The 23,721-nt window shown below is 41.4% G+C and overlaps 1 protein-coding gene across 1 annotated transcript in view; it reads right to left on the reverse strand.

The window, feature by feature from the left end:
• Nucleotides 1-23,721, reverse strand: part of PRKAG2 (protein kinase AMP-activated non-catalytic subunit gamma 2) — a 242,729-nt gene that overhangs the window by 53,807 nt on the left and 165,201 nt on the right.

Raw genomic sequence — 23,721 nt, forward strand, 5'->3', positions numbered from 1 at the left:
TCCTCCTCCGACGAGAGGAGGAGCCCAGGGCCGCCCCCCGCCGCCGCCGCTCCGCAGCCCATTAACTCCTTCCAGTCCTCGCCCGCAGCCATCCCTTCAGCGCCCATCATCTCCCTCTGACGCCGCCATTGCCGCCTCCTTTTCATTGCAGTTAACGGTCGACGGCTCCCGAGGTTCCAGTCCCTTCCTCCTCCTCCTCCCCCCCGCCCGCATTTGGAACATTCCATCCCTCTCGTTCTACGCCATTCTAACCAAGGGAGGAAGGTACCACCCGGCACTCCAAAAAAGGGGTGGACACTTGTGACACTTCCCTTCACCTCTAGCAAAAACCCTTGCTAGCCCCTTCTATAGCTTCCTGCCCCCCGCCCGCTGTTGGAACATCCCATCCATCCTCGTTCTACTCCATTCTAACAAAGGAAGGAAGGTACCACTCGGCACTCCAAAAAGGGGGGATGTCCCTCTTTGAAGCCGCTTTAACTGCCCCTCCTTCAATGCAAGGGAATTCAGGGAATTGCAGTTTATTGTGGCCCCGGAGCTCTCTCTGACAGAGAAGGCTCAATGTTGTCTCACAAAACTACAGTTCCCAGAATTCCCCAGCATTGAGCCAGGGCTGTTAAAGCAGTTGTCAAACTGGCTTATTTCTGGAGTGTGTTTTGGACCAAGGTTGGCTTGAAGGCAGTCCTCAACAACAACAACAACAACAACAACTGGACAAGAGAAGATTCTGCTCTCCTCTGCTGAGTTAATTGAGGTCCAAAATGCAGAAATAATCCAGTGTGAGACCGCTTTAACTGCCCCTGGCTCAATGCTAGGAAATACTGGGAGCTGTGCTGTTTGTGAGAAGACACACAGCCTTCTCTGTCAGAGAGCTTTGTGGCCACAACAAACTACAATTCCCAGGATTCCCTAGCAGTGGGCCAGGGCAGTTAAAGCAATCTCAGACTGGATATATCATTTCTGCAGTGTGTTGTGGACCTAAACACCCCCAAGTTCAGGGGAACCATACATTGTAGGAGTTGGGGTCATATAGTGGATGCTTTTTATTTCCCTTCCCCACCATAACTTGCGTTGGTACAGCATCCCTAACCCCAGCAAATGTAGGGACCAATGTGTGTGTATGTATATTTGAAGGGATGTCATATTGAGGAGGGAGCAAGCTTGTTTTCTGCTGCTCCAGAGACTAGGACCCAGAGCAATGGATGCAAACTACAGGAAAAGAGATTCCACCTCAACATTAGGAGGAACTTCCTGACAGTAAGGGCTGTTCGACAGTGGAATGCACTCCCTCAAAGTGTACTGGAGTCTCCCTCCTTGGAGGTCTTCAAACGGAGGCTGGATGGCCATCTGGCGGGGATGATTTGATTTGGATTTCCTGCATGGCAGAATGGGGTTGGACTAGATGGCTCTTGCGGTCTCTTCCAACTCTATGATTCTATGATTCTACTGTAAATTACCTACAACCTCTCAAACTGGTGTTCATTACTACTACAACATATCAATATCAGTTCATCCATATGCATGCACGTTTGCCACTCTAAGCAATCCTCCCTGTAAACACTAAAGTGCTTGCGGCATGTGTGAGAACCATGCAGCTCTGATTTGTACTCCTACCCACTCAGCCATAAGAGCCAAGGGTGAGAAATGCTGGGCGTTGCAGTTCCAACACCATCTGGAGGGCTGCACAGTCCTTACGCTGCTTTAAGAGGCACACCATCTTCAGTGGGCTTTTGTGTGCACATGAAAATACAGAGCAGACACAGTTTTGTTATTTCTTCATCTTTCTCTGGGTACATTTGGCCATCACTTGCATTTCTCAATTCTCTCATTTTATATGAGGAGAGACTTAAGAGAGCTGGGTATGTTTAGCCTGGAGAAGAGAAGATTAAGAGGGGATATAACAACCCTGTGTAAGTATTTGAAGGGGTGTCATACTGAGGATGGAGCAAGCTTGTTTTCTGCTGCTCCAAAGAATAGGACTCAGAACAATGGATGCAAGCTCCAGGAAAAGAGATTCCAGCTCAACATTATGAAGAACTTCCCGACAGTAAGAGCTTTTTGGCAGTGGAACACATTCCCTTGGAGGCTGGTGGAGTTTCCTTCCTTGGAGGTTTTGAAATAGACGCTGGATGGCCATCTGTCAGGGGTGCTTTGATTGTGGGTTCCTGCATGGCGAGAGGTTGGACTGGATGGCCCTTGTGGTCTCTATGATTCTATGATACTATAATATATTGATTATCATATTTCTTCTCTGGCTTCTTCCCCTCCTCCCACATGCCATTTCTTCGCAGCCCTCTCTGAATCTCTGCCAAGCATTTGTTCTCTTTGACATCAATGAAGGACTCCTGCAGGTAGATCCTGGCACTCAGAAGCTCATAATTTATATTTATCAGCTGTATACTGAGAAGATAGTGGATGTAAAAGCTTTCAAAGTTCTTACAGTTGATTATATGCCCAGTCTTAAAAACAATTTACGAGATCAAAATATGCATTGAAGGCCAATTAATACGAGAAAATCCGATTAAGGGCTACATATGCACTAGATTAATATAGTTTGTCTAGCTCTATAATTGCATAAGTGTATGATGGGACTTCGTATCTTCCTGTTAAGGTTGGTTTTCTATGCTTGAGATGTTTACTATTGTGCAAAACTCACAGTAATGATAATCTTATTACTGAATTTCTGCAGAATATGCAGATCTGTATGTAGACTTTCTTTTTGCGATAATACTCTCACCTGCCAAATCTCAGACATTCACGACAAGTAATTTTTATATTAACACCCCTTCAACATACACATTCCTAGCAACCAACCCTTTCCCTAAATATAAAGATTTTAGATTTTACTCTAAATGTGCTCAGGATGGAGCTCTGGAAAACAACCAAGGAAAGAGAGTGTCCTAATCCTAAATATGGAGCAATTATCTGTGCTTCTCTATACAATTTGATGACCACACAGTCAGAAAAGAGAGATGTAGTAGTGATGGGTGACTTCAACTATCCTGATATTTGCTGGAAGTCAAACTCAGCAAAATCCTCAAGGCCTAGCAAATTCCTCACTTGCCTGGAAGACAATTTCATGGTCCAAAAGGTGGAAGAGGCAACAAGGGGGTCAGCTATTTTAGATCTGATCCTAACCAACAAGGATGACTTGGTTAATGGGGTACAAGTGGTGGGATCATTAGGTGGAAGTGACCATGTTCTCCTGGAGTTTGTAATACAGTGGAAAGGAGAAGCCAGGCATAGTCAGACACGCATCCTAGACTTTAGGAGAGCGGATTTCAGTAAACTTAGAGAAGTATTGAGGGCGATTCCATGGTCAGAAATACTAAAAAATAAAGGAGTTCAGGACGGATGGGAGTTTCTCAAAAGAGAGATACTGAAGGCACAATTTCAAACAGTTCCAGTGAGAAAGAAAAACGGGAGGTGTCTCAAGAAACCAGGATGGATGACTAAGGAACTTTCAACAGAGCTAAGTTTGAAACGGAACATGTATAAGAAATGGAAAAAGGGGGAAATCACAAAAAAGGAATTCAAAGAAATAGCAAGCACATGTAGGGGTAAAGTCAGAAAAGCTAAAGCGCAGAATGAACTCAGGCTTGCTAGAAAGGTTAAAGACAACAAAAATGGCTTTTTTTATATATGTCCGCAGGAAAAGTAAGAAGGAGGAAATGGTAAGGCCACTGCATCAAGATGGCAAAATGTTAACAGGGGACAGAGAAAAGGCAGAATTACTCAATACTTTCTTTGCCTCAGTCTTCTCAAAAAAGGAAAAGGGTGCTCAACCTGAGGATAATGGAGCAGAGGACAGAATAGGGGAATTTCAGCACAGAATAAGTAAAGAGATAGTAGAGGAACACCTTGTTAATCTAAATGAATTTAAGTCTCCGGGACCAGATGAACTACATCCAAGGGTATTAAAAGAACTGGCAAATGTAATATCGGAGCCATTGGCAATAATCTTTGAAAACTCCTGGAAAACAGGAGAAATCCCAGCAGACTGGAGGAGGGCAAACGTTGTCCCCATCTTCAAAAAGGGGAAAAAAAGAGGATCCCAACAATTATCGTCCAGTTAGTCTGACATCAGTACTAGGAAAGATTCTGGAGCAGATCATTAAACAGAGTCTGTGAACATCTAGAAGGCAATGCCATAATCACAAAAAGTCAACATGGGTTTCAGAGAAACAAGTCATGCCAGACAAACCTAATCTCTTTCTTTGATAAAATTACCAGCTTGGTAGATGAAGGGAATGCTGTGGATATAGTATATCTTGATTTCAGTAAGGCCTTTGACAAGGTTTCCCATGACATTCTTGCAAACAAGCTTGTAAAATGTGGGCTAGACAAGGTAACTGTTACATGGATTTGTAACTGCTTGACTGGCCGAACCCAAAGGGTGCTCAACAATGGCTCCTTTTCATCCTGGAGAAAAGTGACCAGTGGGGTCCCACAGGGCTCTGTCCTGGGCCCAGTGCTATTCAACATCTTTATCAATGACCTGGATGACAGAATTGGGAGCATACTTATCAAATTTGCAGATGACACCAAATTAGGGGGAATAGCTAATACCCCAGAGGACAGGATCAAGATTCAAAATGACCTGAATAGACTAGAAAGCTGGGCCAAAGCTAACAAAATGAAATTCAACACGGAGAAATGTAAGGTATTGCACTTAGGGCGGAAAAATAAAATGCACAGATATAGGATGGGTGACACCTGGCTGAATGAAACTACGTGTGAAAGGGATCTAGGAGTCCAAGTAGACCACAAGTTGAACATGAGTCAACAGTGTGATGCGGCAGCTAAAAAGGCCAATGCAATTTTAGGCTGCATCAATAGAAGTATAGTGTCTAGATCAAGAGAAGTAATAGTGCCACTGTATTCTGCTCTGGTCAGGCCCCACCTAGAATATTGTGTCCAGTTCTGGGCGCCACAACTCAGAAAGGACATTGAGAAACTGGAGCGTGTCCAAAGGAGGGCGACAAAAAATGGTGAAGAGTCTGGAAACCATGCCCTATGAGGAACTCCTTAGGTTGCTGGGGATGTTTAGCCTGGAGAAAAGAAGGTTAAGAGGTGATATGATAGCCCTGTTTAAATATTTGAAGGGATGTCATATTGAGGAGGGAACAAGCTTGTTTTCTTCTGCTCCAGAGAACAGGACCCAGAATAATGGATGCAAGCTACAGGAAAAGAGATTCCACCTCAACTTTAGGAGGAACTTCCTGATAGTAAGGGCTGTTCGACAGTGGAACAAACTCCCTTGGAGGGTGATAGAGTCTCCTTCCTTGGAGGTCTTTAAACAGAGGCTGGATGGCCATCTGTCAGGGATGCTTTGATTTGGATTTCCTGCATGGCAGGGGGTTGGACTGGATGGCCCTAGTGGTCTCTTCCAACTCTACGATTCTATGATTCTATGATTCTAATTTGTATGTTCAAATTTGATGTACATAGCAGAAGCAATGATGTTCATACATATACCTATCTACGTCTATAATATATACCAAAGGTTCAACATGGCAACCAATCTCTCTCTTCTGCCACCAAGTCATCTCAAAGATGCTAGGAAAGCTGATTTCTCCAGTCCTGAATTTTCAAATTCTTCCTAAATATTCCAGTCCCTCTCAAAGCCTTTTCTACTTACTAAACCCAGAGAGGCTTACTTCACAGAAAATACATTTAGGATCTTGCTGCAGTTAATTCTCAGCTTGATGGACAACAAGACTACTGAAGCGAAGTGGCTGAGACACTAGTGCTTTGTTCTATGAAGTACTGAACAGTGGTGAGAATGGATTAGGCTTATTAGTTTTTCAAAGAGTAAAATACAGGAAATCAGAAGACATCCTAGCTGCTCTTGCTTTTTTTTACCCAGTATATATTCTATTCCTTTCTACTAAATGTTTTTGAAGCTTCTCTATGCATATAGTTGTGTGGATTTATAGTTGTAGGGAATTTGCTTATCTTAACACACCAGGATCTTGTTCTCCAGCAGTGTTATGTTTCAACAACAAAAACTGCTGAGCTCTGGATGCAGCTGACTAAGTTTGCCAGAGGGCAACTGAAACCTTTCTCTACTGAAAACTTCTACTATGCCTGAAAATTCTCAGATTTGATTTTAGGGACATTTGCTGTTGTGAAAAATTTAGCTTGTTATGTTCAGTGTTGTTTCCTTAGCCAGACAGTGAGCTAGGCATTTTCCTGCAGGGCTCCAATGGTCCCCTGAGGCTTCTGTTTGCCATTAGCCACTAGACTTCAATGGGAGTATTCATGTTCCTCGGAAACAGTTCTCCTTCTCCTGCTGCGCTGTGGCAGACAATGTTATTATTGCTGCTTAGGAAAGCCCTTGGATGCAGGACAGGGCAGTTCGAAAAGGAGCCACAGTCGCCATGCAGAGAATGCAAACTGTGCTGTGGAGAACAATCCAAGAGACAGTAGGTGCTGAAGCTCAGTAAATCCCCAAACAGAATGCCAATAGATGTTAATTAAAACTAAAGGAATGCCAAGGACTCTTCACAAACATCAGGACATAGACTCCATTTGCACTGCAGAAATAATCCAGTTTGACACCACCTTAACTACCATGGCTCAGTGCCATGGAATTCTAGGATCTGTAGTTTTGTGTGCTATTTAGTCGTCTCTCTCAGAGAGTTCTGGTGTCATAGCAAATTACAAATCCAAGGATTCCATAGCACTGAATCCCATGTCAATTAAAGTGGTGTCAAACTGCATTATTTCTGCAGTGTTGATGCAGCCATAGGTACAACTGACCTGATCAAGCCAGTTGACCATCCAGCTCTTGTTTGTGAGGACATGGAAGAGAGCCTTCTTGGTGACTGCTCCTAAGCCGTGGAAATCTCCCCCCAGGAAGCTCAGCTGTCCCACTCTTCTATTCTCTTTTCACTGGCAGACAAAAGTCTTCATACTTACATAGGGCTACACCCTTTGACTGGTTGGGATACAAGGAAATGGAATTGGTGTGCTTTTTAAAAAATATGTAACTATGGGTTTGTGTTTTTAACTGTTTCAGATTTCAGTTTGCACCACATGTTGCTTTAGCTGCTTCATCTTATCTTGTAAGCTACTTTGGGTCCCATATTGGTAGAGTGGTGAGATATAAATCAAAATAAATAGTTTCTCAATTTCAGACATGCCCAGTTTCAAAGATGTGAGAGGGCAAAGCCAGACGACCTATAAAGGTTCAATGCCAATTTGGCAATTTTTTTTGCTAACAGAAACAAATCTGCAAGTCATCCACTCACCAAGAATCCCAGATGTCAAGTTGTTTCTCTAACGCATGTGTCCCAGGAATGATGTGCAGGTGAATATGTAACAATCTGTTAAAAGTCTAGAACTCTAGACTAATAAACATTTAATGAAATCTCATTAGCATGGCAACCAGATAGCCATGTCTGCCACAAAAAAAAATTCCAGTGTAGTCCTATGGCAATAATAATAAAAAAACCCTATTATGCCATACTGCTGTAGGAGTACAGGGGGCTGCTTTACAGCCTTGGTCCCTACTATCTGAGGGTTGTCTACTTGTAAAACACTGGCAGGAAAGGTGGAACAGATGCCAAGGAACAACTGGACGTGGTACATGCCTGGCTTTGCTTCTTCCTTGTCTTTCCTGCACAGAAGTACAGTGGCCCTTCCACATTTGCTGGGGTTTAAGGGTGCAGAACCCCCGTGAAAGTGGGGAAAGCACAAATAAAAAAATCACAATTTAATTTACCTGAGAGAATACCTCTCTAGGAATCCTTAGGACCCCCAGTATAACTCTATTGTCTGCATCTGCCAGAAACTGATCATAGAATTGTGCTGGATGATGTACAAATGCCTAGAGAAGTCTTCTCTCTAGGAATCTCTGAGTCCTCCAGCAAAAATTCTGGCAGATGTTGACCATAGATAATAATAATAACAACAACATATTTATTTATTTATATCCTGCCTCTTCCGTTTTGGGGATCGAGGTCGGGAACAACAAGGTTTATACAGTACAAAGATAATAAAACATCCATATTAATCAACTCCGTGAATAATTAAATCCGCAAATGTGGAGGACCAACTGCAATTAAGCTGTCTGCTTGAAGACATGGCTCAGTTGCATTCCCATGCCCCCTTCCTTTTGTGGGAACAGAGTTTGAGGGCAGGGAGATGCCATGTCAGAAGGACAGAGAGGCCAAAATTTCCTCATACTTGCACTAAGAAGTGCCAAGCACAGGTTAACCAATGCATAAATATATATTGGTAATGACAATATTTGACAAAGATAGGCAGCTGACTGCATTTCCCATCATCCTATACCTTTGCTAGTGCTATCACAACAGCTGGGAGCCCATGAGTTACCTCCACGAGATATATATATATATATTGTAAAGTTTTTAAAAATCTTGTGATCCTTTTCTGGGAGAAAGGTGGCATAGAAATGAAATGAAATGAAAATAATAATAACAATAATAATAGCAGCAGCAGTGCTAAACCACCTACTCTCCAGGCTGGATAAACCTGCTGGGGAGGGACGCTGGTCTGCCTAGGACCCAAACAGGTTCTTGACAATCCCTTTTAAAAAATAGATGTATTTATCACATCCCTCCTTTCTTCCAATATGGAACCCAAGCCATCTTACAATATAGGTTAAGGATGTGAGCATATCTGGAAGGTGGGCTGCTTACCTGAGTATAACCTTGAAGCTGCCTCCATGTACTATGTGAAGGGCTATAGCTCTCATTACATCAATAAGACACTCCAAACTGCTTTCATTTCTTTGCTGAGGATGGCTTGATACAAATTTAGGCATACATATTGTTTAGGGAAGCGTTCTCAGGGAATTTGTGATTGTCATCTGACTGTCTGATAATGTTTGATGTGATGTGATCTGCTTTTATATTTGATGTTTTTAATTTGTCTTTTCTCTTCTACATGGTAATTTTATCGATTCCTCTATTTAATTGTTATTATCTTAGAGTGTACACCTTGGGCAGGCTTTTATATACTTCTTAATTTTACCGACTTTGTACAGCGCTGTGTATAATTACAGTGCTCTAGAAATAAAGTTTAATAATAATAATAATAATAATAATAATAAATACAGAGCCCAGCAGCCCCTATCATTTTAATAAAAGCACCCATAAGGTGCATTTATTTAAGGAGCCAGATTAAACCATCCATTAAGAAGCCAAGCCCTCCCTCCAGTCCATCTCCCTTGGTCCAGGCCTTGGAGGTAGAGAGGAACTGCTGGACCTCATCCCCTTCCCCCCCACCACTCCCTTCTCCTTCTGTGTCGTGTCTTTCTAGATTGTAAGCCCGAGGGCAGGGAAAGATTGTATGTACAGTGCTGTGTAAATTTACAGTGCTTTATAAATAAAGGTTAATAATAATAATAATAATAATAATAATAATAATAATAATAATAATAATAAAGTGGTCCTCTAGCTTTCAGGCCAGAACTCTTGTTATCCTTTACTATTATTTTTAGTTCTGTTTTACCATAATATTCTTCTTACAGCTATTGATAATTTCCATGAAATTTGTTTATCTTTCATGGAAAATCTAATAATTTTGCACCACCAGTCAGAAAACATATTATATGCCTAGAATAAAAACAGCCCAGATCCATTTCTCACGCACACATCTTTTAGAGCAGATATTTTTAACGGCAAAATTATTAGAACTGGGTGTTTTCAGTCAAAAGGCTGATCCAAGCAAAATCACCACACAGTAATGCCAACCACCATCCAAAGGCTGTTTGAACTAATAAAATATGGATCAGAAGAAAATTAAAGTGCTTTTGTAATGGAAGAATGAGTCACAATTCAAGTAACATTAAGACTCTGGCTTTTATCCCAAACACTGCTAAGCTTTCGAGTGGATAATTGAATCCAAAGATCTCCATCCTACAAAGTCTTTTAATTGTGAACAAATATATAGCATTGGGAGTATGGTATATATTCTCCCAATGAGAAGGTTAAGAAGTGACATGATAGCCATGTTTAAATATTTGAAAAAATGTTATACGGAAGAAGGACCAAGCTTTTTTTCTGCTGCTCCAGAGACTAGGACATAGAGCATGGATTCAAAGTACAGTACACGAAAAGATATTCCACCTAAACATTAGGAAGTACTTTCTGATGGTGAGAGCTGTTTGACAATGATATGCACTGCCTTTGAAGAGTTTTACACAGAGGCAAGATGACCATCTGTCGGAAGTGATTTGTCTGTGTATTCCTACATGGCAGGGAATTAGCCTCTGGGGTCTCTTCCAACTCTATGATTTTATAGTAAGGGCCTAAAAAGCCTAAAGTCACTAGATCCTGTCTGATCTTGGATGCTAAGGAGGGTGGGCCCTGGTTAGTACTTGGATGGGAGACCGCAACAAATACTAGGTGCTGTAGGCTATATGTCAGAGGAAAGAACTGACAAAACCACCTCCAAGTATTCCTTGCCTAAGAAAACCCTTTTTGCAATTCCAGTTGGGCAATTTTAAAATAATATGAAGTCTACCTAATTGTCCCTATCTCTGACCAGTGATGCTTCACTTAATTCCCTTTCTCTTCCCGGGTTTGGGGGGAAAGTAACCAAAAACAGCACTGCAAAAAAAGGCCAAAAGAGAAAACAATAAGTTCCAAATATTGGTATTAGCAGTTTCAAGCGCAGGAAAAGCTTGTGTCCCAACAGACAAACAGCTTTCATCTAAAACACGTACAAGAGAGCAGAATGCACCGAAGCAAATGGTGTTTTGAGTAATTTCAGAGGTTACACATTAATCTGCTATGGCTCAATACAGACTCAAGAATCTTGTTTTAAAGCCATAGGCTGCATGGCAGGGAGTTACTCAAGCACTTCAAGAGGAATGGCTGCCCTTTATTAATAGTTGACCTTCGCAGATATGTAAAATACTTTTAAAAGGAGAGAGAGAAAGATATCTTTCCTTGTCTTCCTCAAAGACTGGACAGGCAATAAATAAGCTATTGCTTTCAGCACTGTGTTTAGAACATGTCTGTCTAAGTGGCACAGCAGTGTTTAATTTTATTTTGAGTACTTTTGAAGAAGTAAAAATAGACCCTTCAAAAAAGTTTACCAGGCTAAAGACTCCTGAGAAGGAATTCCCATCTAAATGCAAATCAAGGTGCACCAGTCTTGAATGCACAAATAGTTACAAACAGTACTTTTCCCACCATTTGTGAATGTAACATGCCACAATTATAGTTGGGCACAGCTGAAGTGATTTTCAGAACTCTCCAAATTAGTTGTCTTCAGGTCATGACACAGTTGGTTCCAACTCAAACAGTAGAAATAAATCTTAAGTTTTCTCTATTATGTACTAATTTAAAGTTCCATTGGAAACTTCAGTCCTTAGACTGTAGGAGGGCATTATTAGTTTTGGTACAGTAATGTCACCAAATTTCTGCTTGAATAATGAATGCTCCTATTGGTTTAGCTGCCAATACAAACCAGGACAGATGAAGATGTCTTTGCACTCATTTCCACTTGTCAAATGAGTGTCAAACCAGGCCCTGCTGTGCATTTGCCCTTCAGTGAAACAGCCATTAACAACAGGCATGGGGAAAATTTGGCCTTCTAAATGTTTTAGACTTCAGCGCCCAACAGCGCTTCCAAGCAGGCCTAACAGAAAATGAATACGGGTGTTGAAAACAAACATATTTTTAAATTTTATTAGTTATATTTATTTCCTGTCTTTCTTACAACAAACTCATAGTGACAGATATTGCTGTCCTCTCCCTCGCAACAACACTGTGTGTTAGGTTATGTGGAAAGAAAACTTGTTCAAAATTTCATAGTTGAGTGGTAACTTGAATCTAGATCTCTCTAATCTTAGTGCAGTGCTCAAATATTTAGAGTTTAACCTTATGATCAGCATCATGCAGCTCTTCATATTTTTGTAGGACCCAACAACGCCCATCATTCCTCACCATTGACTATGTTTGCTAGGGCAGCTGGCCACTGCAGTCCAAAAGCATCTAGAAGGCCACATGATCTCCATCCATGGTTTAACCACTACACCACATTGATTCTCGACGTATGGATGACCAAAAGTTCAGTATTCATCCGTTACAGCTTCCTATTCACTAGTCTATGAGTCTTACAAACTAAACACCTTGTATTTTATCTTCTCACACAACATTGAGGTCAGATTTAGACCTGACCTCTATGTTGTTGAGACATAAGAGTTGAACCATAGGAAATGGGATGCCATATGCTCCAGTGTTTCAAAGATGAAAACTGGGACATGTATGCCCAACAACATCAGAGTGTAGCCAAGATAGCAAATAGGTAGAACACAAGCTAGGAATGGCTGCAACAGTTTGCTTTTGCCTGAGCCTGTTGGGAAGGGCAAGACTCTCCTCTCCTCTCCCCCTACTCAGTTAAATGACTGCAAACTACTTCTGCACTTTGAACTCAGTTTGGAAGAACAGAAGTAATCTGAGGACGGAGTGGGATAATGGGAGGAGTAATAGGACATTTTAAAAGCAGCAAAAAAAAGTGAGATGACAGAGGATTAATCAGTACTGTTCCAGCCAAACTGGGATAGATAGGAGTGTATGGGATGACATATTCCCCTTCCCCATAAGTCTGTCCTTAGTCGAGAGTCAGACCATGTAAACTACAGATTATTAATGAGGGTTCCCAAATGATCCAAGATTTGAAGCCATATTATAAGGATGGTTTTGGACTATACGCTAAAGCAATAAGTATTAACTGCAGTTAAACCAACTTTGCTGGGAGGGGAAATTAGGCGAGGGCCCATACATGGATGAGGGTGGCTACACACAAACATAATACTTGTTTCCAATTGCTTAGGCAAGACTAATTTTGGGGGAGTGTTACAACTGTACTGGTTTGATCAAATCAGAAACATTAAGAACACATGCATTTCAAATCTCTTCTTACCCTTTGACATACTGTACATGAGCAGAAACCACAGTTCAGTCAGTCATTAGGAATGATGTTATATCTCCTCTTTAAAAAATCAGTCATCTGGCCAGCCCAGGACCCTGCAAGCTTCAGCCAGAACCAAGTTAATTGCAAGTCTGCCAAGGATTGAAACAGAGCAAAGCTAATGATGCTAATGGCTTCTTCGTAGCAGAAGGTAATGGAGGTAACAAGCTTCATTCCTCTTCCATCACAAAAATGTTCACAGTAGATGGACTATGTAGAACTATAACTTAATCAAATGCTATAAATTGCAATTAATCAGTGCAATCCAGCAGGGGACAGGCACAAAGCTTTCCCCTTGACTTCAATTTAAGAAGAATTGGGGGAAAAGGCGGCCATCTGGTTGGTTATTCAGCAGATGTACTGCAGAACAACCGGATACTCCTTGTTCTGAAGAGATCCCTGAACAGATTATTCCCCATTTATCATATTTTTCACCAACCATAAATACTGCTCCTTAGGAATTCTCTCTTGCCAAGAACATGCCTGTGTAATTCTAGGCTTTGAGAAAGCGGAACTAACGGTGTACTTGGTTATGAATGCAAAAAGCAAAAATACTATATGAGCATCAAGTATCTCAGTGTATTAGAATAAAGGTAGACAGTTTTGGTTTCTGAAGAAAGAGATCTGAAGGCTACTTGTGCAGATTATGTCTAACTATGATTGAGCTACAACTGAGGCAGAAAGGATGGCTTACAACTTGACCCAACACTCCCACAATGGGATCTTGAAGCAAGAAGCCTGACCTGATCCCACCTAACACAAAAAAGGCAGGCAAAGGATTTTACATAATTCTCAGTAGGATCAGTAAACTAGAAGGCTCAGCATTCTTTGTGGAGGAATGCTTGATAAGTCAACTGGCATATGACTAATATAGTGTAAGGCAAAGTTGGTCACAGTGAAACTAGTATACCTTACTGCCACATTCTGTACACCTTACATACACTTGACCGTCCCATTTAAGGGAACAGATCAGCTAAATATTCTTGAGGAATCTTGGGAGTGGGTCCAGATTATGTGGACTCAGTGAAACAATACATCCTCAGGCATTCTGCTATAGCTGAAGCGGCTTGTATCTCCACTTTCTATTCCAAATCAAAATATGACAACAATGATTCTGAAATAACTGTTTTGAGTTCATCTCAGTCATAAGAGAGGCAGTGTGATATAGTGGTTTGAGAGTTGGACTATGACTCTGGAGACCAGGGTTCAAGTCCCCACTTGGCTATGAAAACCCATGTTGGGCAACTCACACATTCTCAGCCCCAGAAAACCCTGTGATAGGCTTGCTTTAGGGTCGTCATAAGTCAGAAATGACTTGAAGGCACACAACAACATTAGTCATGAAGGAGAGGAAACATTTTCCAACTCACTGCCTAGACAATCTCCTGTCATATTATGAGTCAGCTTCCCACAAAGCACCTGATTTTCCAGTTGCTGTACTCTGCTCATTAAAATCTCTTTAAAAAATTATAAGTTCTGTTTTGAAAACCCTTAATGTGTCTGCTTCCCTGCCTGCCAGGGCAACAGCTTAGCTTCCGCGTTGTGGGTCACACTAGTTAAGGTCAGGAGCAAAATCATTCCCAGTTCCAAGTTCCAGATCAGATCAGATCGGATGGAAACTCATCAGGAAGCTACTACTTGAGTCTCAGACCACTATCATTTCTGGAATGGGTTGAAGTGTGCACATATATTCACAATACATATGTACACTGATGGTATGGCATGAAAATTTATCTCCAAGAACATGAACACTGAATATCCATAACAAGGAGTCAGACTCTTCATACATCTAGCACAGTATTGTCTACTTTATTAGCATTAGCTGACTGAGGCTAGAACTTGGGAGAATTTTTAGACTCCATATCCAGAATCTCCCAGTGAGATTAGCCAGTTTTGGGGAACTGCAGTCCAAAACCTAACTGTTCCAAGCTCTGGCCAAGGCAAAGTTCTCCTCCAACTCTTCCATCCTCCTGCCCCAAAATACTTTAACTAGAAAGGCAAAGGACTGAACCTAGTATCTTCCCGAGAACATGTCTTCTATTTCTGAACCATAGGCCCAGTCACCCCTAGAGCTTACTCTACCATTAGACAAAGTAAGTCAGCAGCCTCTGACAGCAGAGGCTGAGGGCACCAAGCATTCCATCAGATTATGTCTGTCAGATGAAATAACTATATGCTATATATCTTGCCCTGTACCACTAAACCAGACTTGTTCTCCAGGTGTGGTAGACAATCAAAAATCAACTTCTAACTGACGCAATTTCTACATAAGGAAGGGGTACCATTTTGTTCTTAGCAAAATGTCCTGGAACAACACTATACCTACCAGCTTTCTAAGTGGGATCACATTGTGTTTTGGCACGGACAACCTATATACATGCACACTTTCCCTTCCCTGGAGCTATTTTGCTTGCCGCAGAAACAGAAGCAATAACGCACATTTGTTTTCCACGTGGACAAAGGATGTCAGCATTGGAAGAATTTATACAAAGTACCCTTAAATACTGTAGCTGATCTAGCACCTGTCTTTCCCATTCTCCATGTATAACATAGCAATAAAGACAAGAAGCTTTGAACCAGCAAGTCTAAAACTCAATTTTTTCTTCTTCTGTCATTATATATCAACACTAGATAGCCTAACCCATATGATACTTGCCTTCTTCCCCTACAGCATACAACAGCCTTGGGGAAGACATTTTAAATCAAGTAAATGACAAACAGGAGGGAGATGAAGCATGTAGTGTCCTGCAATCACAGATCTGTCATGCCACATATGGTAGTGCCCTAAAATAACCCCAACCTGCTGTCTTACTGACTCAGCCTAAGCCCCCAGAAGAAACAACTATAATGAGTTGGTTACAAAGGTAACTGAAGCGGGATACAGGCTGCCCAAAAAGGGAGGTCGGCTGGGGCCTTGCTTTGCTCCGCGAGGGAGCCGCAGCGGACAAACTGTGCAGCTCCGTCGCAGAACAAAAATAACCCACAAAAAGCGGGTTCTTCTTGCGGTGCCATTGTGACACTGCAGTGCGTCAATGGCGTGTGGACGCTAAGCGTCCATTCTTGTCAAAATGGTGGTGCTCGTGTGTACAGGGCACTGCCATTTTGACGCCCTCGTCACGTGCTAGGGGTGAGGCACGTATGGGCAGTGTGCCCTCGGCCAACCCCTATCACGTGACAAGGGCGCCCTATCGGCCGGTATGTATAGTGCCTGAGGAAATTTGTTGAAGTGTTACATATAAATGTTAAGTACAGTGGGCCCTTGGTATCTCCTGGGGTTTGGTTCTAAGACCCACTGTGGATAACAAAATCCATGGATGCTCAAATCCCATTAAGTACAATGGCAATGTAAAATGGCATCCCTTATAAATGGCAAAGTCAAGCTTTACCTTTTTGAATTTATACATTCTAAAAATATTTTGAAGCTGTAAATGTATGGATACAGAGGGGCAACTGTATTATTATTATTATTATTATTATTATTATTATTATTATTATTTACCAGCGGATACCCATACCAACAGAAGGAAAAGTAGACCACTGGAAATCAGCAGCAGAAGTTTATCACACAGGGGAAAACTGGAAGTATACATAGTGATTAACCCATGATTAAACCGCAATTGCATTAATGGTTTTCACACAATGTCATGTGCAAAATGCTATTACCCTGTGAAGAACCTGTGATTAACCTGCACTTGTGCACAACTGCGCAAATGGTTTTTACACAACGTTGAGATGAAATGTGATTAAACTGTCATTATCCCATGAATAACCAGGCAAGAAACAAAAGTAACTCATTCATGGAATTTTCCCGTGAATTACTTTTTGCTGTTTCTTGCCTGGTTATTCCCCGGTTCTTCACAGGATAATGGCACTTGCGTTAGTGTCATTTTAAGCACGTTTTAGTGTCAATTGTGCAATTTTGACAGGTTAATCATTGTTTAAACTCCCATTTTTCCCAGTGTGATAAACTCCATAGAGTTGGAAGCGAGCACAAGAGCCAGCCCCCTACCATCAAGGAACACAGAATCAAAGCAGTCCCGACAGATGGCCATCCAGACACTGTGTAAAAACCTCCAAAGAAAGAGACTTCACCTCTCTCTCTCTTCCTAATGTTGAGGTGGAATCTCCTTTTCTATACAGTAGTTTGAATCCATTGCTCTGGGTTCCCATTCTCTAGAGTTGCAGGCATTTTGGTTGCCTTCCACTGGACAGGCTCCAGTTTCTCAACATTCTTTTTGAAGTGAGGGCCTCAAAACTGGACACAGTACTCTGTGTCCAAGTGCAGAGTGGACACACTCTGTGTTGGAGGGCTATTTTCAGCATTGCTGACCCCATGTTGGCTACATTGTGCCAACAGGCACACCATTTTCTGGGACCAGAAGTGACCATTCATCACTTCCAACAATTCTTGGGACATTTTTTTTCTGTTTTAGGCTGAGGACACAAATTAGCATTTTACCATGAAAAAAAATCCATAGAGATTTTTTTGACAAAAAAATTTTTTTACAGGGTACCAGAGGGTTATTTTGGGGGGGGGGAGCCATTAGGTATCCAGACTAATACACCTACAAGTCACATAGGACCACTCCCACCCCCAGTAACCTCTTTAAAAACCAGTGTAATGATTCACAAGACCAGGGGCAGGATTCATAAGTCCTGTGGACTGCATGTAATCGACAGGACTTTTGAATCCTGCCCCTGGTCTTGTGGATCATTACACTGATTTTTAAAAAGGTTACTGTAGCATTTTTATTTAGTGTACTTGATGAAATATTTATGAAGTTGTAGTCATACAACATCTTCAGACAGATGCATGTAACTTACAGTCCTTAACTAACTGCAGTAGCTTTCTGACCAGCATCTATAATGCCAATGGAGAGTTCTATTTAAGCATTTATTTCTGGTTGTGGTCCACCTAGATCCATTAGGTTGTTGAGTAATTTCCCAGAGGGAGACTGTGGATAGCTGTATGATTTTAAAACCAGACTGGATAAACTGCTATTTTTAAAAAATCAATGGCAACTCAGACACTGGCCACTGACCAAGGAGAAGAGGTTGCAATTACTAGTAAAGCGCTTTTTGTAATGTGTTTACTGGGACATAAAAATATCATAGTTGAGTCACAAAAATGTCCTGGCACACCTCACTAAATTATGCTTGGCTACCTGAATGCTGGAGTTCTTGACCCATAATAGAAGGACGGCACACAATCCTATTTCCCTCAAGGCACCAGTTTCCATTAAGTTATATTTTTATTTGGCAGTTAAGGTGCTTCCAGACTAGAGATGCACTGTTCAATTCCCCTGCTTCAAACATGCAGTTTTAACTGGAGTTATATGATAGTCATCTTCCGCTTGCACTCTCTCACATATTTTTCTGTTTCTTTTGTCTTTGTCTTGCTAAACACACACACACACAAGCAGAATATCTGCATAATAGTTTTCCTAGCAGTAGGAGCAACTCTGGAAGCACCCTTAATTTGTAGAAAAGCTCTTGGGAACTGCATGCCAGTGAGGACAGGAGGGCAAAAAGGTGAGACCAATAATACCAGCATGTACCTTAAACTTCTCACTATTCGTATCAATGTTTATAGAAGGACATTGCAACCTTTTAGAATGGGAAAACATCAAATAATGGTGTCATGGAGAATTACAAAACAGACAGGTGGGGAATTCTAGACAGTCAGATTGGGAATCTAGGAGAGATGGATTCACCCCCAATGCCCAAGGCTCCATTTTCTTGGCTACCTGAATGCTGGAGTCTCACTGAGGAACTCTAGAATATGGGAAGGTGGCGGAGAGGGACATTTGGGGAAGGGGAGATGAGAAATCCCCAGGAGGAAGGACCTGGTATCTTTAGCTTCATTCTTACAGTCTTCTCTCTGTTATTCTGAATACACGGCAACGCTTATGAGCTTACCCCTATTTGGTTAAGGAACATATTTCTTTAAAGCAATGGCATGTTTGCTTATATACATAACTTCTCCTAAATCTTGTGTCTGAGAATGGATCTTCTTTGCCTGTTGCCATCTCTCTGAATTCTGAAATTATATTCAGCCTGTTACTGTTAACTGTTTTTCAAGAAGAAGCCACAGTAGGGGAAACCACAGAGGAGAAAGAAAAGACATACTCTGCAAGAGATAAAAAGCAGAGAACCCTTGTTTATTGCCTTCAAATTCAACTATTCCAGTCAGTGCCCGGAAACATGTAGCCTTCCAGAAGTTGAATACAACTCCCATGACTTTTCACCATTAGCTATACTGACTAGAGTGTAATGGGAGTGTGCAAATCCATTAACATCTGGAAAACACCCCTGGTTTAAGTGTGATGGTTTGTGACAAGCTGATCTCTGGAAAAAAACCCAAAAAGCTTAGCGCTGTACTCAGTAAATCTAAACCCATCCAGAGAAAGACAGCAATTGTACTATTTGGATTCCAGTACCATCATAAAATCCAAGGGCTCAGGAAAGCCTTTTGTTTGGGATTAAATATTCCAATTGATAAAAAGCATGGACAGTTTCTAAGGAAGCAGAGGCAGCTAATAAAGTCTGCAGCTGGATGGGAGAAGAAAAAGCCACATCAAGAAAGGCAAAAAAAGGCACTATTTCTGGAGGCACAGAAAATTCATGGGGGAAAATGTCACCAGCTGCTATATTAAAAACCTAATCTAGAGATTCATCAGATCTCCAGTGAACAAAACCATGGAGTAAAACCTTTGATTTACACAATACAAACAGGGGTTTTTGTTAACATGGCTAAAAGTGAAGAGAAGGGAAAATACAAAGAGCACCACATATGCCTCAGCTTACTAACAAGAAAGACGCCATTGCAACACATTTATTTGGGAATCAGTTCTAGCCAACCCAGTCGAACTTACTTCCCAGGAGGTGCTTTGAAAGCTAGGCTCCCCATTCCACAAGCAATAGCAATACGACAAACTGTTACAGGGATGTGGCCTCGATGATAGCATTATAACTTTGGCATTCCCAATGTGGGTTGTAAAGGGGGGGGCATCCTCCACTTCCCATTTTCAAACAGGCCATCTGGATAGTGTTTTAAAGTGAAATGTTTTGTTGTTCCAGTAGCTTCGGTGCCATAATGCTGCTTTTAGTTATGCTGGATTTCAAGAAGACATTGTTACTGTGTTTATTTATATATCACTTTGCAGGGCTGTTGTCAAAGGATCAGCATCACTGGGCACCTGCCAAGGCTACCCTCATTTCCCAGCATTCCCCCAAAAGTCATGTTTCTGATCCCTGAAGCCTCATGCTTCTCCTCTAGTTTACTATCAGTATATGTTCATCTGCCTATCTTGAGCACCTATTGTGTTTTTAAGAAAGGCTGTCCTTGATATGTTTTTGGACTGTGGATTTAATTCCGTTTTAATTATATTTTAGACATCCTCTGGGCTGTTAGAGATCACTACAATTCCCACATATTAACCACCAGTAATTTCTGTAGTGCAAATTCACATTGAGAGGAATAGAACTTATGCAAAGGTATAGCTTCTCTTCTCCCTCTCTCTCTCTCTCTCTCACACACACACTCACTCACTCACTCACTCAGACAAACACAAGTTCTGGAAAAGTAGCAAAATCCCATTTCAGAAAGAAAGAAGCCATATAACCTAACCTAAGGAAGGGCAGCTATGAAAGAATAAGACAAGTTACTGACATGCAAAGATAAATCGCTGAATACTAAAGTTAGAACTGCCCATGCTATTGTATTTCTCATTGCTATGTATGGTTGTGAGAGCTGGATGGTGGAGAAAGCTGACAAGAAGAAAATAAACTCATCTGAGATGTGCGCAGAGGAAGAATGCTGAGGATAATATGGACTGCTTAAAAAGGAAATCAAACGAATGGCTCCTAGAACAAATCAAGCTTCAACTCTCCCTAGAAGCCAAAATGACTGAACTGAAGCTGCCACACTTTGGCCATATCATGAGAAGGCATGCCTCACTAGAAAATAATGCTTGGCAAGACAGAAAGCAGTAGGAAAGAGGAAGACTGCATTCCAGATGGATGGACTCAAGGAATTCCTGAGTCTATAACCAGAGCAGAGCAGTGAAGCATAGAGTGTCCTGGAGGTGTTTCATTTATAGGATTGCCTTACGTCTGAGGGCATTTAACACACATGCACAATTAATGCAGCCTCCCTCTAACTCAGTGGTTCTCAACCTTTGGTCCTCTAGATTTTTGAGACTTCAAATCCCAGAATTCCTGAACAATGAGCAAACTGACTGGGACTTCTGGGAACTGAAGTCCAAAACATCTGGAAGCCCAAAAGTTGAGAACCACTGCCCTAACTGTAATCTCTCAGATGTGCTGGACTACAATGTTCACTTGAAGGGTGTTTGACAGAGGAAGCCTGCATAAAGAGATCAGAAGTCTTGATATTAAGATGGTGAAGAAAATATTTTTCTCCTATATTTTTACTTTTGTTGTTGTTGTTGTTGCTATGCAAAGGAGAGTACAGCCCTCCACAACCAGCTGTGTTGTGCTGTGCTGTCTAGCGATGCAGATCAGTGAAAATACCTGGAACACTGCCACTTATGCACCAGCCAGACCTTAAAGCCAAAGGAAAAGGAATGAAAAGAATAGCATATTATTAAGAACACCATGCTATGTTCCTTTCTAAAACACACACACAGGCACAGCGGAAGCATGGGAAACTGTGCCTACCATTAAATTTACAACCTCTCTGCATTCCAGACCAAGTTGGTAATGTGATACTAAAGATGAGTTAAGCCACCATCCTCCAGCTCCTTTGCTTGAAGGTCAGGCAGTTCAAACAACAAACAGTCAAAGTACAAACTGCTGTCTCATCGATGGTATATTTTCCAAGGGAGAGGGGTCAAACTATATGCTTCTCCATTAAACACAGCTGGTTAACCTTTTGATGGTGGGAAGCAGGTAATCTTATTCCCTTTATCTGAACCCTATTACAAAAGACAGAAAATAATACACCTATTTCAGGGAGGCAGGGAGGTGCTATTTTCACTTAGCAGCCAGAAAATTTGCCATGCAGCAATACAATTACCAATTAAACATGGATTCTCCTACCAGTTTCTTCTGGAGCAGCACTATAACTATAACAAGGAATGGGCAGAACAAACCAGAGGTGCTATGTTCACCTCTTAGGTGATTTTTTAAAATGCTATGGGTCTTTCAGGTGCAACCCTTACCAGCATTAGATAGATGTGTACACTAGCTCAAATTAGATAAGCAATTCTGTTTACCACTTGGTTGTTTTTTTTTAAATTTTATATGCCTTTAACAGCAGCCTGACAAACAGCCATATAGCAGGTAAAGATGTTCTCACACATGGTTACTTCCATAAATGCCACCTGCTTCATTTCTGCAGGTCAGGCCACACATAATAGACCATATAAGAAGAAACCAACTCTACCAGTCATTCCAGTCACACTCCAGAACAGGAATGGGCCACTGTAGCTCTACCAAAATTGTGGGACCACCATAATCCCATACCATTGGCTGCACTTTCTAAGGCTGATGGGAGTTGCAGTCCAGCAATATCCTAAAAACCACAGTTGTCTACTCTTGCCCTGGAGCCACCATGTGTCACAGATTTGGTGCTTAATATAGTAACGAAGTTGACTTCCTGGAAATGATATTTTGTTAACGTCATTCTGTTACTAACTCTCCTTAACTCAAGATTAAAATTAAAACAGCTACAGATTGATTTTTTTAACTGACTACATCAGTATAAGACATGGCATCTTTCTCTCATAGGGACCCTGGTCCTTTATTCATCTTCAGAATAGGATGTAAACTGGTAATACATTTCCCACTGCAACTCCAAATATCTACATTTCTGTTTATCATGCAACTGTCAAGGATCAAAATAATTCTTCCGGAAAAGAGATAGGTAACTCTACATAAAACAAGACACTAGCATTCTTGTTTTGATTTGGAACAGAGCAAGGAAAAGTTATTTTTAAAGATTACAAATTCCAGAATCCCTCAGTCAGGACTGTTGTCAGCTTTTTTGGGGGGATTCTGAGAGTTGTTGTCCAGACTTCTAAGTTTCAGCTTGGACACAATAGGAAATCATAGTTTCCTGCTATAGGAAAGCAATACAGATAGCTTTGAGCTTGCAAGCTCCGCATCCTCTCTTATAAGCATGAAGTGGAACCATCCACTTTCATGTTCATTGCTATCCAAAGTTGGAGTGCTGTGGATGATTCAGCAATAGCTAGCAAAAACAGACTGTAGTTTCAGATCCTCATTAATTCTCACCAACCATGCTTTAAACAAAACATAGTGCCTTATGTTTAGATGTCTTAGAAAAGTGGAGTTAATTAAAAATTTCCTCACAGGCAGGATAGAGGTACAAGCCCGAGTTTCACTGCAACTGATCCTCATGGCATGTTTTCTCAGTACACTTAGACCAATTTTTGGCAATGAGGTACACTCTTCTCACTTGCGCAAGACATCTTAATATCTTAGCAGACACACTGACATGTTTTAAAAATCTAATACAAACAGAGAATTTAAATCTAGGTACCCCCTCCCACCTCAACCCCATTAATATGGCTTGGCTGTGACCACTTGTTTTATCAATTCCATTTGCTCATGATTATCAGTACAACCCTCTATGGTTTCTGTATCCCAAGCACTGATTCAGACAATATTGACCTTCTTACTGAAACCACATTCCTCAAGAAGACGTTTAGCAGGGAAAATAAAGAGATCTAGACTACTAAAGGCATAGGGAAGGAAGGGGAACAATGACAGCATATGCCCTCC

Source organism: Sceloporus undulatus, chromosome 6 (assembly GCF_019175285.1).
Source record: "Sceloporus undulatus isolate JIND9_A2432 ecotype Alabama chromosome 6, SceUnd_v1.1, whole genome shotgun sequence".
Taxonomy (NCBI): Eukaryota; Metazoa; Chordata; class Lepidosauria; order Squamata; family Phrynosomatidae; genus Sceloporus; species Sceloporus undulatus.